Source organism: Heterocephalus glaber, unplaced genomic scaffold (assembly GCF_053883595.1).
Source record: "Heterocephalus glaber isolate CG9 unplaced genomic scaffold, H.glaber_assembly_v1.0 deba00001579, whole genome shotgun sequence".
Lineage (NCBI taxonomy): Eukaryota > Metazoa > Chordata > Mammalia > Rodentia > Bathyergidae > Heterocephalus > Heterocephalus glaber.
In genome coordinates, this window is record NW_028258360.1 from 517,723 (window position 1) to 540,919 (window position 23,197).

Below are 23,197 nucleotides of genomic sequence, written 5' to 3' on the forward strand. Positions count from 1 at the left end.
AGTTTGGAGGTTTTGTAGGCGCCAAGACCAGGGTGCTGTTCTGGAATGACCACTAGATGGCACTCACACATTGGCGTTCGGACCCATCCCGGGCACTTCCGCTTTGGGCTTCAGTAGTCTCACCAGGGACCAGCGAAAGCTTTGTATCTGTCATGTCTCCATCCATTCATCCCTCTAACCTCTCTTGATCTTCCACAGAAATATAGATGGGCAGATATACGCCTCTTTCTAATTCATTTCACTCCCTCAATATTTAGTGATCTTAAAAACCTGGCAAAATACCTTCAAAGGCTGCAAAGCTTGTTAGCGGCTTTGCTTGTATTTTCGCTGTTCTGAGCAAATGTTTACACGGCAGTAAATTCATTTTTACAGTGGTAACAGAGGGAAACTTGTTTCTGTCATCAGTCATTCTCAGGGTATGCTCAGTAAAGGGAACATAAACTGAGAATAAGGGAGCTATTAAAAAAGAATAATAGGTAAGAGATGTTTAAAAAAATTTTCCATTCTAAATGATGGGTTGGTAAATTGTAACGTATTTAAGATAAAAGCATCATTTTATCAGATCATTTCCTATTAGAGAATTTTCAGCCAGCCAAGATCCAAATGCAAAACGCCTGGCTGCGTATCCCTGGGGCGAGGAGGGAGAAATCTCAGTTGCTGTTATTATCTCCTTAAGGTGCATGTGCTGCAAAAGCAAAAGCTCATCTTCAGTTCATCAGCTCTGATGTTTTAGAGACATAAACGTTAATGTCTATGTCACTTAAAATGGATTCTACTCCTGCTCGGGTGATTCCCCGCCCTGCCTGCGCCCTCTTTGCTGCTATAACGGCGCTCAGCCCCACTGCTGGGGCTGACCTGTGCTCCTCAGAAGGACAACAGATGGAAATTCTGCTTTGCAGCCACTGCAGAAAAATAAAAACATGTTCCAAAGGGAAAAGGATCTTGTATTTCTGCGTTGGAACCTTTGATCTGCATTCACATCTGAAGGGAGGGCTAAACCTTTTGGTGGAGACACATGGCTTTGCATCTGTGAAAACACAGCTGTATAGAGCAAAACAAAACTAGTGGAAAATACAATGGTTTTGCTGTGTCAGGCCCGCTGCTAATGCTCAAATTCTATACAAATATTGTCTTTTGATAGCTCTTTCAAAAATCCTTCTTGACTTTCCTTATAATTGCTTAGTAATGTTATTCTTTTAAATTCAGATTTGGGGCCTTTTTTTTAGGATTAAAGTACATGCTACGTCGTTCTCATCTTTTAAAAAAGAAGGTAAAATAAATGGGTTGTAGTCAGTGTAATAACATCGTCTAAATTCTAACCCGGTGGGTAGTAGGGAGGTGGAAAAATTAAACCTTTTAAAAAAAGATTAAGGTAAAGTTCTAACTTGATCCTTGATCCTCGCTTTTTGGGGAGGGAGACACTGTTTTGTACTGCAAGTTGTAGGCAAAGGAGGATCTCTGAAGCGCTGTCTAAACTTAGCTGCTTTGTTTTGAGCAATGAAGATTTGTAATCGAGTGAATTAAGCAGCCTGCTTTCATTCATCTGCAAATGGTGGTCCTTTTCCTCGGCCCCCTTTCCGAAGAGGTCCGGTGCTTCCCTCAGCTCCGGCTTCCGGCCCAGCCCGCCGCCCGCTGCCCTCTGGTTTCCTGCTGTGGCGCTGGCGATCCTCTGCCCTCCTCCGAGGCAGCAGTGGGGTGCAGGTACACAGCAGACAAAAGCTGGGGTGCGGGTGTGATGCCCGACGCCAAAGGCTGCTGCGCGCTCCTCCGCGCAGGAGGCTCACGTTTTGCAGCAGGGGCTGACCCCGGGGACAGGCCTTGTGCTGTCACCCTGCTCCCTCTCTCCAGCACCAGCAGCTTCAGCAGCAGCTGGCTCAGGAGGTGAAGTGTGGCATCCCTCTGAGTGTTGTGTTTATCGATAGTAATGACCACCTTCCGTGTGCAGCGCCGATGCGATGCCCGCGCGGCCGGGTGACGAGTCCTCGCAGGCACCCAGAAAGCTGGCCTCTGCAGCGCGCTCCCTACCCGCTCTGGGCTGGCAGGAGGGGAGAAGGGAGAGAAAACAAGGGTGGAGACCCGAACCCACCGGGGAATGCTGACTTGACGTCTTTCCTCCCTCCGGGTCTTCCCCCCCTTTCAGCTCCGCGCTTTGAAACTGCTGCGGAGTTGGGCGCCCAGGCCGCTGGGCCCCTGGCTGCAGGCAGTGTGCCTCGGGTTGGGGTGGAGAGAAGAAAGGGAAGAGCCCCAGGAAGGTGAGGAGGAAGCGTCCAGAAAGACAGGTCCTCTGTCGAGGTTCGGCTGAAGGTTTGATAGATTTTGGTGAAAGAAAAACAAACCCCACTTTCCTCCAACCCAACAACAAAAACCTTCCTCCAACCCCAGTCCCTCCGTCAGGGCTGCACTTTGTTCCCGGCACTGTTGGTGTCACCAGAGCCTCTTTCTTTGCAGTTCGGGACTACTGCAGAGGACTTGTAAAGCCTATTAATTTTTCAGGCAAAACAGATCCATCCTGCCTTTGATGCTGCCGTTTCCTAATTTAGTATTCAAAGGTAAAGAATCCTGCCCCCTTCTCCTCGCTTCTTACATAATTAAAGGAGCGCCCCCCCCCCCGTGGTAAAGAATTAGTCACTTAGTATTTTTTGAAGTAAAAGGTCTAACTTTTTATACCGCATCTGTTTTTATGCTCTTTCCTGAATATACCCAATGTTTACTTTTGGCTGATACCTAGCTTCATGTCATCCAGCCTGCATTTTAATTTTTGACAGATGGAGGTTGTAAATAGTATTTTCCCCTTCTAATTCCCCAAGCTTAAAGATATATGTATTTCTCATCTAACAAATTGATCACACAATTAAAACATAAAACTAGTATCATTGACTTCCCTAACTGGTGCCAGACTCCTGATTGGACTTTTAGGTTGAGCTTTATTTCTAAAGTTTAGAGAAGTGGACTTTCACAGGTTTCCATCTGCTGTGTTTTAATCACACATCGTGACCTCCTCAAGGCCTTTTGTGTTCTTATCTGTGCATTTCAATACTTGTGGGAAGTGCCCTGTTTCACTGCATATGCAAAAAGCCCGGCTTGAATTTTTTGACACCCCCAGTCCATTTGTTGGTGGTGGCCTGTTTTCTGTTTTCCATTGTTTAGTTGTTGATGTTGGCAAAAGTCATTTATTTAATGATGCCAGGGAGCCTAGGCTTTCGTCTTTATTGGCTTGCAATCCCAAAACATCCTGGAGTAGCTTAAAAATTAATGCATGCTTTTGAAACCGTTACACATCGGGATAGTTTTACTTTCCCATCTAAAGGTAGATAATATTTTAAAGGTACTGTGCAGTAACAGTCACCAGAAGCCAATTTAAAGTGCTAGCATTCTATCAAAAACCTGTTTGGCAGCATAAATAATTGATATCTGGAAATAAAGCCCCAGCTCTGTGTGCGGGGCCTGCTGTACAGGCTGGGTCGCTGCAGCAGGGCCTCTTCTGTGAGCTGTGGGGCGATTCTGGGCTTCCTGTCACCTGGGTTTTAAAAACTTGATAATCAGGCCACACACAAACATCTTTCAAAGAATCTCCTTGGCCTACAAAGAGACAGTGACATTATTTGCAGGTGTTTGAGAAAGAGAAATAAATCCCAGGCCCCTCTTGAGCTAGGTGCGAATGGAATAAATTGAGGCACTCTACTGAAGCATCCAGCTTTTTAAAAATGACATGATTAAAAAGGACATCTGAGAACAAATTTATGAAGTTGTTATGGCAACTGAAATACTTGGAATGAAATGTGTGTATCTAAAACATGAAAGATTGTAGGAAGCCGGAGAAACAAGCCCAGCATTGTGTTTGGGAAAGGCAATTGAACAGTGGTAGCCAAATATTATTCCTCCGGCGGTCCTCCTTCAGAGTAACTGCCTCGGTTTCCACTTTTTAAAATGCGTGGTGATTGATGCTTTCATGGACTGTGTCGCCCAAGTCCCCAGGCCTTGTACCAGCCTTTGCTCATTGGTCCTTTGACCTGTGGAGAACACAATCTCCGTATTGTGTGTGATGCGGGGACTGCGTTTGGTGTCGCCTCCACACTTACCCAGAAGTGTACAGGACTGTGTTCTCCGTCCGATTCATGTACAGTTTCTCTGTCCTTCCACTCTGTTCCCCAGGCCCGACTCACCACGCCCATCTACACACCCCCACCCTCAGAGGAGTCCAGATATTTCAGTGTTCCCTAGAATTCTTGCCTCTCTTCTAAAAGCTGTAGATCTCTTCATGTGATTTGATTCTGTTTGAATTTCTCAAGTTTATAAAAAAATTGTCCTCAGCAGACCTGGCAAGAGTACTAAATAATTGTTGCTTTGAGTCCCAGGCAAGGATATCTAAAATAAGCATGTACAAGTAAATGTGTATTATAGGTGTTAAGTTTGTTAGAAAATCAATTCCTTAAGCTACACCTGGAATACCTTATAATGTTTTCATCATTAGATTTCGGATGCATATAGTGGCCCCAAAATTGTTTTTGAAAATGTTATTATAAATTCCTCATAATATATTTTGAGTTGTTTTACCTAAAATGAAAAAAAAAAAGTTAAATGTCAGTTATAACAATGTTAGTTAATACACCATCCTATGAGAAGTAGACTATTTTAATTGAGAAAAAGTTTGGCAAAACATTCATTTACACCAAAAAAACATTCAAATGAAGTAATTTCTTTTATAATACTGACTATTGAATATTAATTACTGAGCTATTTAGTGTCCTTAATTTTAAGCATAATATTTTTTATTTAAAATAGCCGTAATTCCTAAAGTTAAGTGAAACAAACGAAAAGAGAAAATTTATTAAATAATTTTCAGAAAATTATATTTCCCTTAAGCCATGAACAAGAACTCTCTATTCCTCCTGAAATTACTTAACAATTTCTTGATGTATGAGTACAAAACTTCCCTTCTATAATGGATTGCTTTCCTAATTCTCTAAGGACTGAGATCAGACATTTTCCTACTTTTGCAAAATGAACTGTTGTTAATCCATCAGGCTAATTATTCATTTAAAATATTTTATTAAACCTGTACATCCTTTTTCACTGTGCACATGGCAGTGATTTTGTTTTGATATAACTTCTTTATTTCATAAAACTGTTGATCAGACATGAAATCATCAAAATAATAAAAAGGCAGTTCCAAGTACATTAAATGTAAGAATTTGGGGTCTTGGGACACATTTTACAGTATGAGATTCCCTTTTTCTGTGTTAAGGATGTGTTTTTTTCTAAGGATAATTTTGATGCTTTCCAAAGTGGATACTATTTTATTTCAGGTGGGTCATTTAATAGTTTGTTGATGTTTTCAAGGTCCCTAAACAAAGTCTGATGTGTTAACAGTCTTATTAACGATGTTAAAGTAGAATTAACAGCTTGCCAATGCCCCCAGAGCACAATAGCCTGCCGCCTCCCCTGTCCCTTATGAACTGGGCCCGCCGTCTTCCCTTTGTTTCAGGCCCAATCAGCAAACTCAACTTTGTGGCGGCGAAGGCAGTTCAAGTGTTCCTGCCACAGCGGAAGGGAGGAGCTAATGTGGAATTTACTGGGAGTCCAATCCGTGGTGGAGGGAAGAATGACCCCAAGTGGGGACCAAGGACTTTGTTGACCTGTGTGGCTCCCTGATCCTTCCTCACTGTTTTGTCCCTCTAAAGAGTTTTACTCGGGTGTCGTACACTTTATGATGCTCTTGCTCAAAGCCACGAAAAGTTTTAGAAGTTTTGGATCATTTAAGATACATGTTAGCACCAGAGTCATTTTTTAAAAATCTGACACAAACTATTGATGGGGTTTTTTTTTAAAGAGAGTAGAATTTCATCAATTCTCTTGAGCCAAAATAAGTTCCAACTCTTCTAGTGTCACGGAAAGAATCACATAAGCCACAGACCTTGGAACATTGGTTCTATTTTGTTGATTTCTGCTTTAAAAAAATAGACTGAATTGCTCTAGGTCTTTAAGACATTGTTAGGCAATAATCATAATAGGCCAAAATTAAAGATTTTTAGGAGAAAGAAGGCTTATTTTTTTCATTACGATTGTTACGGTAGAAACAAATTTGACAAATTGTCCCATGTTGAAGTACAGATTTATGGGATAACCTAAGAAATGGGAGATGCTACTTTACCCTTTGCTACTACCTGCTAATAATTTATAAAGTACAGCACATTTGTAAACTATTTCCCCATTCTCTCTGAGTGATGGTTAGAGGGATACTGCACTATTAAGAATGAAGTAGTTTTTAGGTTGTGCAGGAACTGTCCTTGTTTACATCTGGGCCTTGCTCTGCCTTTTCATATGCTTTGTTGCTTATATTCTCTTTTTAAGGTGCTGCTATGCAGGGTCTTTGAGTATAGTGCTGAGATCTGGGGTGGTCACTGCTGGAACAAAGGAAAAACCTTTAAGGCAGCATGCGGGATTATGAACTTTAAAAAAAAACACCAAGGTTCCATAAAATTACTCAAGTGCACCTAAATATGGGCAGTGAGATACAGCTAATGAGCTGTGATTTCAAAATATGATTATTTGTCAAGGAGTATGCTATCATGAAATGGGGCAGTGCGAGCCTGTCCCCTCCGTGAGCTCATGTTGTGCTACTTAGGTAAACCGCAAGGGGAATATTTTCTTCTACTTTCTAAGCCCTGAAGATAGGTAGTCATTGATTGAACAGTGTATGAAACTGGAGCAAACAGGGTGTCATTTGATACTAGCCCCACGCATGAGTATAAATAATAACACTTTTCGGTTGGCATCCCTGAGTGTGTGCTGTTTGATTAGGGGCATTTTACCTGGCCGAGGAAGAATGTCTCTGCGGTAGTCCTCTGTCACTCGTAACTGCTTGTCATTTTACCCAGGCATACATTGTGGCTCACCCCTATCCCGTGGTTGAGTGTGTCCTCCCATGCCACTGCTGGGCAGCAGAGCTGTCTCGCGCCCAAGTGTAACTGACTCTTTTGTGGGGTGCCCACTGAAGGAGTGCACCAGGCATGGCATGGGGGGTACCATGCTGCCAACACTGATGCCAGACATCAATACTGTGTCCACCCGATGGAAGTGCCTGCTGCACGTCTGTGTGACTTGGGGACGCTAAGAAAGCCAAAGGGATTAGCAACAGACAAAGAAAGCTTGTCACCTCTGTGCAGAAGCCAGCTGGCATCTCAGGGACAACCTGAGCCACGCCATTTTTGTCAAAGCTGTGCTCGGAGAGCTCCTGCTTGGCTTTTCCTAACTCCAGAGCCTGTTGCAGGCTTGGATAGTGGAGGGAAAGAGTGTGAATAACCAGGGGCCTGAGGCTGGAACCCATGTCTTTTGTTGCAGGTGACTCAGGGAAGGACAAACCTCAAATTTAATGAAACTTTAGTAATCATTACAATTTTCTCTTCAAGGACTTTGTAAATAGCATTTATCCTTCAAAAAATTCTTTGTCTTTGTGATTTATTTTATAAACCTAAAGGAAAAAGAGAAAGTCAGTGGTTCCAGCATTTGCTTTAGTGACGACCTAATGGGTTTTAGCGTTGGACCACTGACATTTATTAAGACAGATCACTGTGAGATAGGAGTTTGGGTGGAGGCAGCTCTGAGCCTTGGCTCCCTGGGCAGAGCTTTTCGGTGCTCTTAGAATTCTGGATTGGCCACAGCACCCGTTAGGACAATAAAGGGTACAAAGACAATATCTGACAACTTGACTGTTTACTCTTATATTTTAAAATTTGTCAAATGTAGAAATTATTGTTCTCTGATATCTTTGTCATTTCTTAAAAGCCAGTTGTGAAATATCACTTTAAAATAATCCACATAAATGTGCTTCTTTATTTAATCATAAGGGGGCTTTGGAGAAAGGGTGTTTTGCTTTTCAGTAGTTGTTCCACATGAATATTAAACGATTACTGTGAGTACTAAAGATACCTTTGCATGGCAACTCATTATTTTAATACACCTTCACAAACTTTATTGCATAAAATCTTTGAAATAATTCTAAGGAAGATATTATTATCTAAGGAAGATATTTATAGATGATGAAATGATAAATGCACATATATTCATGGCATGCCATAAACCCTCAGCTTGTGTTGTCAGAGAATTCTGTTCCTGGAATAATATTTGCTGTGTAAAATGGCTTTAGAAAACACAAATCTGGGTCTGAGGTTTTAATTCCACATGGTACATATAAAAGATGACAAAAATAGAATAAAATCATGTGATAATGTGCAGTCTCTTTTTAATCGGGCAATTGCATGAATCTTGGTTTTATGATAACTTAAGTTTTCATGTGTTTGTAAAATACTGTAATATTGTATAGTTATAAGAAAATTATCTGCTCCATATTTTTAAAGATAAAATTATAATCACCTTATAGCAGAAGAATGTTTTCTAATTAAAGGGTAATCTGGTTAAAATAGGATTTTTTAAAAAGACATTAAATCTCAAAATGCCCAAGACATATTTAGTCTTTAAAATAATAACCACAGACACACTTGTTAAAGACTAGGTAGCCATGCTATTTGTTTGGAGTGATTCATTGCTACCATTCAGAAACTGTTATCAAGTACAAAAGAAATGTGATTAGTGTTTCTGAGAATTATTATAGCATAGCCAGACAGGGAAACAGTCCAAAGTGCTAAAGGTTAAAAGCAATTTGTAAAAAAATGGGAAAAAACATTACTTGTTTAAAAAAAAGAAAATATTTCTGAAAAGCAATTTAAATCATCTAAGTGATGGTTTTTAATACTTTTCATGATAATACTTTGATGTTCTTTTCATTAAAATACTTTGGTTGAGGGGAGCAGAGGAGGATGGATTAAAATGAGACAGAAAACAAAACAAATAATCCTGTTTTCCAGGATCCAAACTCTTAATATAGTTTATTAGTGGGAAAAAATTTTTTAAAGAAAACTTCACAAGATAAGCCTAAGAAAAGTCACCCACATATGGTCCTAAGGGTTTTTCTTAAAAAAATAAAACTATGGGGAAATATCATTTGATGAAAAGAAGCCTATTTAGAATTTCACTGGGGCCAGTGTTAGAATCCAGCCAGGCTTCATTTCTGTTGTCCATCATGATAACCAAATGTCTGTTTTGCATTCTGGCAGTTTAGGGAGATAATACACGGCCGTGGTTTTCTTTCAGCAACTCTAACTTCAAAATGGCCAAAATGTTGGACGGATGCATGTTAGATAAAACAGATGGGATTCTCAGTTCGTGCACCGTTCAGCCGTTTGATGGAATTCGCGCCACCCTGACCAGCGAGCCCAGATGGCGCTTAAATCTGTCACTCTTTAACGACCCTACTGTTTTTTAAAAATATTTTTATATTTGAGCCCATTCAGTTAATCTGAGAGATTAATCATTTCCAAGCTCTGTCTGGGGAGGGCCTTCCGGAGGGTTTCGCGTGAGGGGAGGGCGCCTCTGTACCTGCTGGGAGGGTCCCGCGCAGGAGACACCTGGCGCCCTGGCCATGGGGCGCGTGGGGACCATAGTGGCAGTGGGGGTGCGGGACCCGGACGAGCATGTGGGAAGGGGGGGAGTGGAGAGAAATCTAATGGGGTCCGGAAAAGCTGCTCCTTTGCCCAGCGCCCACCCCTGCACGCCAACGGTGGCGCCCCAGGGTGGGTCGGGTGGCTCCGTGGGTGTGAGCCCCCAGTACAGGCCCCCTGGGATAAGCCTCCCCGAGGTGGTTCTCGGAAGAACCTGTACAACACCAGAGCTCTCTCGGATCTCACAGGCTGTTCCCTGATGGGCTTTTTTCTTTTTCCTTTCTTTCTTAAGTCATTATTTTGAGACTACCAGTCTCCCAAAATGCTTCAGTGATTTGGGGCAGGAGGTGCTGGCCTATCCCTCCCTCCAAAATCTCTAACCTTGGTTACATTTACAGAGTGGCTTGGAATTGCTTTCTCTTCCTGCTGGGATGAAAAAGGGGGAAATGAATGGTTTTTCATTCTGTAGACGTGGGGTTTTTTTCTCTGTTTGTATCTGATGTAGCAGGTGTCAAAATATGGTGCAGCTTTTACAGTATTAATGTGAAATTTTCCACTGCCCCAAAAAAGCCACCAGCGCTGGACATAATGCCCTCACCTATATTAACAAAAGGAAAGAGGCCAGGTGCCTTAACTATGCCCCTGGTCCCATCTGGGTGCCCTGTGGCTGGTTCCCTGGGGCTCCTGTGAATGCCTCTCTTCTCCTTGGGCTCTTGTGGAAGGACACTGCGTCTCACCCTGCATGTGACATGAGTCTGAATGTCCCCTGCCCCACCTGAGTGTCTGCACCCCAAAGCCCTGCTGGAATTCTGCTTCTGAGGGGTTTCCCCCTAAATTAGATGACCTCCACGTAGACCCAGGGAGGAACAAGAAGCGAGTGTTGATGGGAGGTTCTTAGGGTCTGGAGGTGTCGAGGACCCTGCGTCTGTCAGGAAGCCCTGCCCTGCCAGAACACAGTGGGAGCCTGCACTTGTGACTAAAACCTCTCCACAGAAATGCCACATGTAACTGTCCCAAGGGGATGGATTTCGAGATGTAGGGTAGAAGAACAGAAAGCGGATAATACGTCATTTTCAACTTCAGCCTGCTGTAGGGACAGCCAGGGCTACATCTGCACACACACACAGAGCCAGACTGGAAGGCAGGCAGGGTGGCAGCTTAGGAATGTTGTGTCTGTATGGACAGTAAACCTTCTCTGAGAAAGAGGAAAGCTCACCGCACCTGCTCTGCAGCAGGTGAGCAGCAAGGCAGAATTCTGCCTGCGTACTGGTTTCTGTTTCCTAGGCAGCTGCTGCATGTTTAAAGAGTAAAGTCAAATGCTCTGTTGGGAGGAAGCAACTGATGATGTCCACATTAAAAATTGTTTTAAGGCTGGGGATTTAGCTCAGTGGTTCTGGTGCCTGCCTCGCAAGCTGAGGACCCGAGTTCGATCCCCGGTACCAAAAAAAAAATTGTTTTAATGAAGTCATATTATGTATTTGATATCATCCAAAAAACTGATTTCTTTTTTACTAGACTGATGTTCCTACAGGCGTAGTAAACATTCTCTCTTAATTTTTTTACTGGGTCAGTTCACTCCACACTGAAGTCATTTCCTCCAGGAACAAATCTTTCTAATATTTCCATTGGTAAGGGGAACACAAGGACATATGAGGTGTGATTGAAAAATATGGTGACTGTTTAAATTTTTAAAAATTTATAGCCAGGTGTGGCAGGGGACACCTGTAATCCCAGCACTTGTGAGGCTGAGGCAAGAGGATCGCCATGATGTCAAGGCCAGCCTGGGCTTCATAGCAAGACTCTGTCTCAAAAAAAATTATAACAGTAAATTAATCCCTCTCAAAATACTCCCCCTTGCTTCAAACATACTTATCCCATCATTCTTGCCACTTTTAAGCAGTTCTAGAAGTCTTTCCCTGAGTGTTTTTAGTTGCACTGTCCTGGCCGCTTCAAAGCCCTGAATTGATGCAAAATGTTTACCTTTCATGGTTACTTTAATTTTGCAGAATAGCTAGAAGTTGCACAATGCCTCATCTTGTGAATAAGGTGAATGAGGACACATTTACAATGTTTTTATTTGACAGAAATTTCTGTTGGGTTTTGAATTGATTCAGGACCTGACGATGAAAAAGAGGACTCCAGAACTGCTTTAGACAGTGGCAAGAGTGATGGGATGAGTGTGTTTGAAGTGAGGGAGCGTGTTTTGAGAAGGATTAATGGCAGCATGTCTTTTATTATAATAAAAAATTTAGGTAGCCCTTGTATTTTTAATCATACCCTGTGTGTGTGTGTGTGTGTGTGTGTACACATACATTTCAGGAATTCTGTGGTCATCTGAGAAACAAAGTCCTTGCCCATCATTTCTCATTAATGCTTGCCAAGCAATTAATTATAAAAAGATGAAGAGCAGAAATAAATCATCTTTAATGTAATGTTGGGTATTTGAACAAGTTGAATGTGTTTGAAGAAACAGAAGAAAGAGGAGAACTGAACTCTTGCCTGCCTGTGTCTAAAGTCTCTCCCCGGGCATGAAGATGGCATGGCAACCCTGGCCCATTTTCCAGAATGCCAGCTGGTGGTGGCCTGGCCACGTCCAAGGTGCTGGGGTGGGAACTAAAAGGCCATCTAGTGGTTGAATCAGATTAATCAGATAACGAGTTTTTATGGGCTCAGCATTGAGTGGGAAGTGAGACATTAAGGGTTCCAAGATGAGTTTTGCCTGCCTGCCTGTCTTCTTTCTTTTCTCCTTCCATCCATCCATTCCTTCCTCCCTCCTTCCCTTCTATCCTTTTTTAGAAATTTCTCAGGCTCTTTCATAGTACTCCTTTAAGAATCAGTGGGGGTGGGGATTTAAAAGCTTTGAAAAAGTTGGTTAACCCCAGGAACCCTACTTATCCAAATAGGAGATACTGGGTTGGCCCGTTGTTTCAAATCATTGTTTCAAATCATTGTTTCAAATCATTGTTTCATTTTCTTCACCTCTGAAAGACTTCCTGATTTATTGAGAGCCTAACTTCAACTTCATGGATATTGGAAAGTTTCTCTTTCGTTCCTCATAAAGATCCCTATTTTCAGCCTTTAAGAGCTGTTACAGCAGAGAAGTAAACAGTGTCCTGCACCCCACACGGTATACATTTCATAACCAGAGAGAGAGTTCCTAGAACTGCAAGACATGTTTGGGCCTAGACAGTCTCTTAGGTTTCCTTATGAGCATTATTCTCTCATTTTACTATTTGGTGGGAGGCCTGTTAGAAACGTCTGTGTGTCTAAATGATGCTTACAAAATATTCACTATCTGAATTGTCTTAGTGAAATTTCCCCTGTGGTTTAGTATTTCCTGAAACATAACTTGCAATTTCTAGATACTTACTCTAAAAAACAGGCATCCATCAGGCTGAACTTTGATGGGATTTAGGAATCTTTGCCCTGCCTACACCTTCTTCCTACTTTTCAAATAAATAAAAGCAAGGGTGTTTGAACAGTTTACATTTATGAAAATGTCCTGTATTCTGGACTTCTGGGAATCATTTGATTTGTTTTGTTTTTAGTCAAAACGGCAGCAACTAGGGTCAAAGAAGCTCCTGGTAGAGTGCTTGCCTTATGTGCAGGGCCCTGGGTTCAATCCCCAGTACAAAACTCCCAAACAAACGAAAAAACCCTGCAGCAGCAACCAAGACAAATACTGGTCAACTGCAAAATAAACCCACAGATCTCACCTAGACCACAGCCCCTTTCTACCATTTAATCCCTTGCCACTGCCCCAGCAGAAGTCGGTTTCTGCTCACAGGCCCATGAGTGTTTTCGATGTTTTCTCCCTGCTCTTGCTCCCCTTGTTCCAGTCTCCAGTGCTTCACCTCGGGAGCTGGGGACATAGTGTAGCAGTAGAGCACATGCTTAGCATGCACGAGGCCCTGGGTTCAGTCCCCAGCACCAGGAAAAAAAACCCCAGTGTTACCCACAAGCTAGGCAGGGCAATTCTCCTTTTACAGCATGGCTTCCCCCAGAACTCTGAAAGTCTCGCAGATTCTTGTTGGAGGAACATCCCTGACATCTCATGCTCTTTCCTTTACTCCAGATGTTGTACTTAAACTCTTGGGATATCTCGAGCACATTCTCTTCCCAAACATCCACAAGTTCACTGAGAGATTTCTAGAATTAGAGAATCTTCTCTAGATCATCTAGCATATTTCAGAGCTATAGTAAACATTAAACAGCAACAAAAAGTCTTTCTTCTTTTCTTTTCTTTCTCTTTTTAGTATTGAGAATTGAATCTAGAGAGCACTGAGTTATATCCCCACATCCCCACCCCTGTTTATATTTTGAGACAGATTCTCACTGCATTGCTCAGCTCAGCCTTGAACTTGTGATCCTCCTACCTCAGACGCTCACGGGGCTGCTACCACAGGCCTGACTTTTAGCAAAAGTCTGCACCTCCGTTTTCTCCACTGTTTATTTAAAACTTTGTGGTAGCAAAATTTTATGTTCCAAACTTACAAAGTCGCTCTGGACCAGATATGGGCAGGGGATGGCTCCAGAGGGATTGTCAACAGTCATGCTGACAGAGAGATACTGAGCCGAGTGACCAGGCAGGAGGACAAGGTGGCCAGGAGCCTGGTGGGCGCTGCTGGGGACTCACACCCAAGTGAGAAGTGGCTAGGTGGATTTTACATCTATTCCGAAGCAGAGGCGATGAGATTTCCTAGCGGACTGAATGTTTCTCAGTCGGAAATAAAAGGAGCCAAGGAAGACCATCTAGGTTTTTGTCCTGGGTGACTGGAAGGAAAGAATTGTCCATGGCAGAGGCAGAGCGGGCCATAGAGGAAGCGTGGTTTTGCTGGGGCTGGGTCAGGAGTTGAGCTTTGGACTCGTGGAGTCTGAGACAGCTATTAGAATTCTCTGTGCAGATGTCAGTAGGCAGTTGAGGCTAGGAGCCTGGCATTTGAGAGAGAGGTCAGGATGAGAAATCTGCACACAGGAGTTGTTGGTAGAGATGATAGGGAAGCAAAGCAGCTAGAGAAGGTCACTTAGGAATGGACCCAGGGCCACTCCAACATCAAGGGGTGGACCAAAGCCAGCAAAGGAGTGGTAGGACTGTGCGCAGGGAGGATGATAACCAGGGAGTGTGCGTACAGGGGTCGGGGGGAAAGCAGTGCCACAGGACAGGAGGAGTGGTTAACTGTGACACATGCTGCTACCACCAGGTCAAGCAATCTGGGAATAGGAAATTGGCCACTGAGTTTAGTGACATGGGGCTCATTGGTGACCTCCACGAGAACAGAGTTGGTGGAGGTATGAGATGGGTTTTTCCTAATATTCTTCCTCTTCAGGGGTGGGCAGAGTTGAAGTCAAACTGTATGTGGAGCCCTCTTCAGTCCTTAGAGTTGACCCTGAAACTTCTACTGCCATATATATTAAGGGAATAAGATCCGCCATGTTATAGGATGTAAATGAGTTCTACTTCATTTATGTGTACTTTACTTTATATGCGTGTATTATTAGCTTTATTGTCCCATACAATTCACCCACTGAAAGACAATTCTGTGAATTGAGTGGTTTTTTAGTTTATTCCCATTGTCATGCAACTATCAACATGATCAGTTTTATTTATATCCATGTTTTATCAACCCAGAAAGAAAACCTGTACCCATGAAGTGTTACTCCCCATTTCTCCCCACACCCCCAGGCCTGGTCAACCCCTAATCTGTTTCCTGTCTCCATGGATTTGCTGCTTGTGGGCATTTTCTATAAATGCAATCATGCAAACTGTGATCCTTTTGTGACTGGCTTCTTTCACTTAGTGTGACTTTCCCAGGGTTCCCAAGTGTGGTGGCATGTGCAAGCACTTCATTCCTTTTATGGCTGAATGATTCTCCATCTTATGCGTATACCACTTGTATTTATACATTGATTGGATGATGGAATTTGGGTCCTTTCTACTTACTGATTATTTTGAGTAATGCTGATATGAACATTTGCATGTAAGTTTTTGTCTGGGCATATATCTTCTGAGATAGATTCTTAAGAGTAGAATGAAATTTCTGTTTTCTTGGTAATACTCCCAAGTGGCTCACAACAATATTACCATAATTTTAGGACTAGACACCAGAACATCAGCCAGAGTTGAGAAGCAGGACTGAGAACACAAACTCTCCCTTTTTTCCTGGGTCTGTGGGTTCCTAGAGCTATTTTTGCCATGACTTTCCTGTGCTAAATGGCCATGTTGCTTTTTCTGTTTCTGAAGAAAATGCAATTGTAGGTTGCATCAAAAAGGAGATAATCCACCTGCAGCAGCTTATTGAAAAGATAAGATTATTTCATGGAACCCATTGTTTACATTTAGCTGAATACAAATCTTCAAGTAGATTTTCTTACAACCTCTCCAAAATAAAGATGCCAGGAAAGACAGCCAAATACAGAGAGACAGAGAGAGAGAGACAGAGAGAGAGAGAGAGAGAGAGAGAGAGAGAGAGCGAAAGAGAGAGAGCGCCTTGCAATTGCCTATCACTCCATGGATTTATTTCTGGGGAGCACCAATTAAAAATCTCAAACCTGCAGCTTTTTCAGTGGAATGATATTAATATTAATATGAGTGATATTAATATTAATGATACTAATGTGAAAGTTTTTTAATCAAATATAAGTGCGTGTGTGCGCGTGCGTGCATGTGTGTTTTAAACATTTCCATAATGAGTTCCCAAGTGCTTTTTTTGGCCGTGGTTATTACAGCTTGTGTGTTTGCGATTTATTTGGCAAAATGCCTTTGGTGAAAAAAGGATATAGTGTTCTCTTGGTTCTTTGCCCAAAGTAATTTTGGAGAAGCCTTGTGACTGTGTTTAGTTCATGTCATTCACTGGAGACAAGTCATTGTAATTACATTTGATCACAATCCGTTTACAGTTGTTTTATCATGTTTTCATGCTGAATATCTACTCAGACATCATAGCAAAACTTAATGGCTACTGTTTTATTTGTACATAAAATGTTTTATAGCTTGTTTTTGCAGTAGACATCGGGTTTCAATCATCACCACTGCACAGCAAGAGGAAAGCAATGGATAAAGAACTATCAAAAATCCTTGACTACATAAAATGTTATTTCAGGTCACCTTGCCATAAAAGATATTGAATGTATTTTGTGACCTTTTCTCCCGACACGCTCACTCTTGTAGAAGGATTGCAATATTTGGAGGAAACCATATGAGACGTGGAACTTAATTCACCTAAGATGCCTGTGTTTTGCATGTGTTTTCCATCGGAATGGGCATGCCAGTATTTGAGTGGCCCCTGGATCACAGAGGAAGAGGCAGCCGCATATTGATATTCTCTGGATTTCCAAGCAAGTTATCTTCTTAGCCATAAGGCTCAACATTTTGTTGTTGTTGTTGTTTCAGGTCTGTTCTAACATCTGCACTGTGGCAGAGTTAGGTTACAGGGTGTTATTTACAGCTGCCAAATGCTAGAAGCTCTCACGCCTCAGACAACCCCCGATTTGGAATGTGAAAGCCTTGATTTACCAGTGAATTTGGGTGAATTCCCTCCTTATCTCCCTCTCACCAAGTCTCATTTTTCCCAAAAGGCTTTTCCCAAGCCATTTCTGAAAACTGCTCTTGGTCTGGATATTTGAGTCTACATTGCTGCAGAAGCTCCTGTTAGAAAAGTGTAATTAATAGGAAACTTTGACATCCAGCTGAGAAAATTAGTTTGCATCAAAAAAGGCAAGATAGAGGATTAAAGAAATTTTAGTCCTAATCTAATTAACACCAATTAAAAGATGCAGATGAATTTGCACCAACAAATTGTTAATTATGCACCAATTTGCCTTTTCTGCAACCAAACCACAACCGGAGAAGTATTATTATCTTTTTTCTTTGAGATTTATATAGTGGGTTTGTTACAATCATCTTTTGAATAACTAAAGGAAAGGTAGTAAGAGTTAGTGTGAAATGTTTCATTCTCTTGATATTTTAATGTAGGTTAACTCTTTAAAAGCAGAAAGTACAGGACAATTCTGGCCATGTCCATTCACTCACCAGACATTCATTGAGAATCTAGTTCATACAGATAGGTACTTGTTTTAGTAATGAAAAACAACACATGTAATAATTTTTTTCCTGGCTCAGAATACTTTAACTGGAAGGCACTTGCTTAGCATACATGAGGCTCAGGGTTCAAGCCCTTGTACTGAAAAAAATACTGTATTTTTTTTTAATATTCTGCTTCCCAGAAAAGAGCCTTTTGACTGAAACTGCATAGCCCACTGAACTCTGCTCTAGATACAGGTTATAAATAGAGACCGAATGTTCAGGCCTCCAGAACTCCTCTGAACAGCGGCCTTCCAGGGTTCTCAGTGAAGTCTCCCTTGCTTGGTGAGCAATGTTTCTCTTCACCAGTGTCACGCAGATGGCACTGCGCTGTGCAGGGACTTCTTTTTTTCCTTGCGAATCACTCTTACAGCTCCTCAGATGGCAATCTGAGTAATTGTGCAGGGGGTGGTGAAGCACAGACCTGTTATATCTGCAAATGACACATCTGTCCAAATGTCACGTAATGAATAACCGCAATCCACTGTAGAGAAACCATATTTCTTTTCTTTCCAGGATGGGAAGGGGAGGGTGGAAGTGGCTGGAAGGCATGGGAAGAAAAGCATTTCTTTTTTTTTTTTTTTTTTGGTACCAGGGATTGAACTCGGGACCTTGTGCTTGCGAGGCAGGCGGTGGAACCACCGAGCTAAATCCCCGGCCCAAGAAAAGCATTTCTATAGAGTCCTCTAGCCAGTAATTATATAGAAGATTCTGCGGCTATGCTAGATCTACAGGTACATATTATTGAACTCCATTCAAAGCAGATGATTGGCTAACCTTGGTCTTGGTGTGAGAAAAAGCACCCTAAAGGGCTATGTATATTACTGTCTGGTACAGGTACTTAGACATTAAAAATATTAAATGACCATGTTATCTTCTTAGGGCAATAGTTAAAAAAACTTAAGATGCCCAGTTTGTAGTTTTCACTATTTTTGCTGGAAACTCTACATTCACAACTTTGGCTGAAGACAGATAGGATGGTGTTTTCTTTCTTTCTTTTTTTTTTTCTCGTTAAGTTTATTGTTATACTTTAGATGTACAATACAGTTACATTAATCATTGTGATCTTGTACCTTTACATGATGTATCTTGGTTCTTATTTTTTCCCCCTTCCCTGCCCTCCCTTCAACCCCTCCACCCTTCCCTATTTACAAAGACTTTGTTTGCATTTTTTTCCTTTTCTCATATTTTGTCTTTTCCTTTCTTTCCTTTCCCCTATCCCTCCCACTTCCCCTACTCCTTTAGACCTTTTCTTCCTATTTTACAATGTCAGTTATACATTTTGATCCTTTTTTATACTTTTAGTTTTTCATACCAGAGAAACTATTTGGTATTTACACATGTGTGTCCTATTTATTTCACTTAAGAGTATGACCACAGTGTGCATCCACTTAGCTATAAATGTCTCTAGTTTCTCATTCTTTATGGCTGAGTAGTACTCCATTTTAGAAAAAAACCCACATCTTCTTTATCCAGTCTCCAGTTGATGGGCAATTGGGCTGTTTCCAAGTTTTAGCTATTACAAACTGTAGGCTGGTATTTTCATGGGTAATGGTGATTTGAAGTCGGCCTGCTAACTGGGGAATTTGGTAAGGCAGTGCCTCTGATGGCCAAGGGAAGGCATAATGTGCAAATATTGTCTCCTTCCACACATTCACAAGATGTCTGAAGCTGGGCATGGTGGCACACGCCTGTAATCCCAGCACTTGGGAGGCTGAGGCTGGAAGATCGCCACAAGTTCGAGGCCAGCATGGACTCCATAGTGAGTTCAGAAGCTGTCTGATTCCCTAGAGCATCCTTTGCACTTTTCTGCAGTTGTGCCTGCAGATCTTCAGCAGTGTTGTGGCCTCCTGTAGAAACACACCCTTATTTCCCAGATTCTGCTTCCAGGGTGAAATCATGGATCAGGTTAAGTGAATAACTAGGCCTGCGAGATGGCATCAGTCAGGTTGTGGTAACAGAGTTGCCCGGGTGATACTCCTGTGTTGCTGCGAATGATACCCAAGTTAACCAGCTATATAAAAAGTAATTTTGGGGCCGGGCATTTAGCTCAGTGGTGCCGCCCACCGCCTGCCTCCCAAGCGCAAGGTCCTGAGTTTGATCCCCGGTACCAAAAACAAAGTAATTTTACATGAGGCCTCCTAACAGTCCATGGGCTGGCTGACCAACAAATCAATCCCAAACCCAGGGTTTGTCGTTATTAGTGGAAAAGCTTCCTTGTTCTCCGCTAGGAGAGAGTGCTGTCATCACAGAGTGGCGCAGAGGTTCTGAGCGTGGACTCCGTGCCTGGCCTGTTCTGACCATGGCACGAGTGTGTGGCTGTCAAGACGCAGGCGCCGTCTCTGGCCTCCGACTGACCTCCAGGGCTTCCCTCACCGGCGAGACTTGGCTGCGCTAGCGTCGCATAAACCAAATGAACTGCCTGGGGATCGTAGAGTGCAATTCTTGTGATGTTTCACTGCGGTTTATCGTACGTCATGCTCTTTCCTATCCCATAAAAGGAAGAACAAGATTATTTCTTTTGCAAATTTTCATTTTTCTTCTGTGACTATTTTGGGCCAGAACTATCAGAGGTTTATGAGTCATTTGCCTATGAACAAAGCCCTGTTACATTTGTTAGTTTTTCATTTTTATTGTTTGGTTTGTTTTGTTTCTGAGACAGGATATCCACTATGTAGCTCAGGCTAGCCATGAACTTGTGGCGATCTTCCTGCCTCAGCCTCCCAAGTGCTGGGACACAGTGGATCTTGCAGGTGAACATTCCCCAGGGCAGACTGGTTATGTTCAACAGCTTAATGAATTTGTGCAAAACCATCGGTCTGATGATGCAGTAACCTAAATGATTCTCTCTGAAATGACAAATACCAAGATAAAATGTTCCTACACTCATGTATTTCTTTTGGCTACCACCTCTTTAAGATTAAGCCATGGGTTTAAGTGAACCCTGGGACTGAAGTTCACTGTATTGTATATTCCTGTACAGAGGATTTCACAAAGACCTTCTTTTATAAAGAAAACAACCAGCCAATAAAAAGGTATTAGAGTACATTATATATGTGACCAATCATTTTATAAAATCTGATGTAAACCCTCAGGCATAATTGGAGTTCTTAGCAAAATACTTTGGTTTTTAATATTTCTATGACCCTCTAAGAGGGACTTAGCAATTACTCTTAAATTTCCAAAGTGGCACATGGAGTTTTAGCCGTGTGACTTCCATTAAAGCCCATAGGAGTCTTCTTGCTAAAACATCACACAACTCATGAAAATGTGCTCCTTCTTGTGAAATTGTTAGAAGTAATGGGTATGGATGAGTAGCCCAGCATTTCTGGTACATTTACAGGCTTTCTGCACTTGTTTCAAATGTTATACTTCTGTAAAAATGCAAAAGTTCTATAAGAATTGAAGCGGGGGGGCTGTATTATGTGTTTTCCAAATGTGAAAAGTAGAAAAAATATACATACTGTTAAGAAAGAAATTTTAAAATAATTCTATTTATCATCTTTATTCAAAATTAATATAGCGGGCCGGGGATTTAGCTCAGTGTTTCCGGCGCCTGCCTCGCAAGCACAAGGTCCCGAGTTCAATCCCTGGTACCAAAAAAAAAAAAAATAATATAGCAACTTCCAGAATTTTCAAATACTCTTTAAAATCAAGCTTCAAATGGAGAAAAAGATAGTTAATGAAATCTTGCACGGTAATCGCATACAATAATTTTGTTGTTGTGGTGGTGATGGTACTGGGATTGAACCCAGGCTCTTCACACTAACCTGCATCCCTAGCCTCATTTTACTTCTTTTTTTTTAGACAGGATTGCTAAGTCACTAAATTGCCTAGGCTGGGCTTGAATTTGCAGTCCTCCTGCCTCAGCCTCCCAGAGTGCTGGGATTACAGGTTTGTGTTGCTATGCCCTGCTGATCACATGTGGCGATTCTGGGTTTTCAGTAATCTCCGTTGAATCCCACATAACCTAAGCATCAACTCTCTGAGCAAAACATCCTTCCAGTAGATGGGAGGAGGGGTCTTCCCTGTGGATGTCTGCAGGATCCCTCCATCAGGACTCTCTCGCCATCGCTGTCCTGTGTCCTGCGACTACCAGGCTGCTGTTTTTATCACAGTCCAGGGAATGGGCTCAGACTTCCCCTCACTCTGCTGTGCAGTTTGGGAGGGAAGTGGAGCAACCAGCAGGGGCCTGTGGAAAGGCTTCGCTGAGCCGGGTGCAGTCTGGGAGGAGGCCATGCCCCAGGCTGTACTGAAGAGGCGCAGGCCCCCCTGAACCTGTCCTCCTGAGCTCCTCTCAGACCCAAAGGGGCTTTGGGGCACAACATGCAGCCTGTAGCCTGGGGCCTGGCCCACCCAAGGGCTTTAGGAATGAACTGGGCCCTCCTGAGCAGAACCATGGCTGGGGTCCTGTCCCACAGTCCTTTGGGGGACCCTGGAGGCCAGGAACTAGACTCAGAGGTCTTGTTCACCACACTGAGACACAGACAGAGATCCAGTGACTGTGCCTTTTTTTTTCTTTTGAGACAGGGTCTCACTGTGTAGTCCAGGCTGGCCTTGAAATCACTGTGTATCTCAAGTTGGCCTCGAACTTGCAGCCATCCTCCTGCCTCAGCTTCCCAATTCGAGTGCTGGGATTACAGGAATTGCCATCATGCATGGCATGATTGTGACTTGAGTTGGGCCAGTCTCCATGGTAGTGTTTTGCTATAGGTTTATTTTAATTAAACAATGAATTATCATTTTCATTCATTACCAAATCCCAGGAAGATCCTATGGACATTTTTTCCTGAAACTCCTATTAATATCTAGATTAATGATAGAAGATTTTAGGAAAGAAAAAGATTTAGAATAGGTTTAAAAATAATGGCAAACTTGGGATAGGTATATAGCTCAGTGGTAGAGCAATTGCCTAGCGTGTGTAAGACCCTGGGTTCAATCCCCAATACCATTAAAAATAATAATAATGGCAAGCTTGATGTAGATCAAATTTGCACATAACATTGAATGAATAGCATCAGTTGGGAATAGCTAGGCCACCAATTTAAAGAGACCCAGCTGGGGTCAGAATTAGGGACTAAGTAAGAGAATTTCAGAAGGGCAGGGAGAATATCAAGGTACAAATGGGAGGAAATAGGCCATTGTTCCTTTAAAAAGCTTAGTAACCTCGATAATGAGCAGCTATGAAATAGTTCTTTTTAGAACAGTAACTTCTTAGCTTCGCAGCCCTAATAGCTCCAAGGGTCACTTGCAGAGAGCCCCGGGGCGACACCTGCCTTGCATAGATTAGGGCTGCTGCAGCTGTCTTCATTTGCAAGACTAAGGTGTAGCTGAAGAGGCTGTGGCTCGCAGCGGGGGTCCCTCCTCCTCAATCTCAATGGGCTGGCGCCCGGATTAAGATGGCCATTGCAAGCCAGGTCGGGAATTGCAAGAGGAGGCAGGTAACAATTTCCTGGGTTTTATGTGTCAGGCCTTCAGAGGGTTGAAGCAGGAACCTTCTATAGGCCTGCCTTGAATTAGCCAGACCTTTTACAATCGGCTCTATTGAGGAGCAGCTGCCCGAATTGTCCGGTGCGTTGCTGGCCAGGCTTGCAAAACTCTGGCACACAGACTTGTGTAG

General features: G+C 42.5%; 1 protein-coding gene across 5 annotated transcripts in view; it reads left to right on the top strand.

The window, feature by feature from the left end:
* Positions 1–23,197, top strand: part of Clybl (citramalyl-CoA lyase) — a 225,499-nt gene that overhangs the window by 46,521 nt on the left and 155,781 nt on the right. The gene's annotated exons all lie outside the window — the stretch shown is intronic.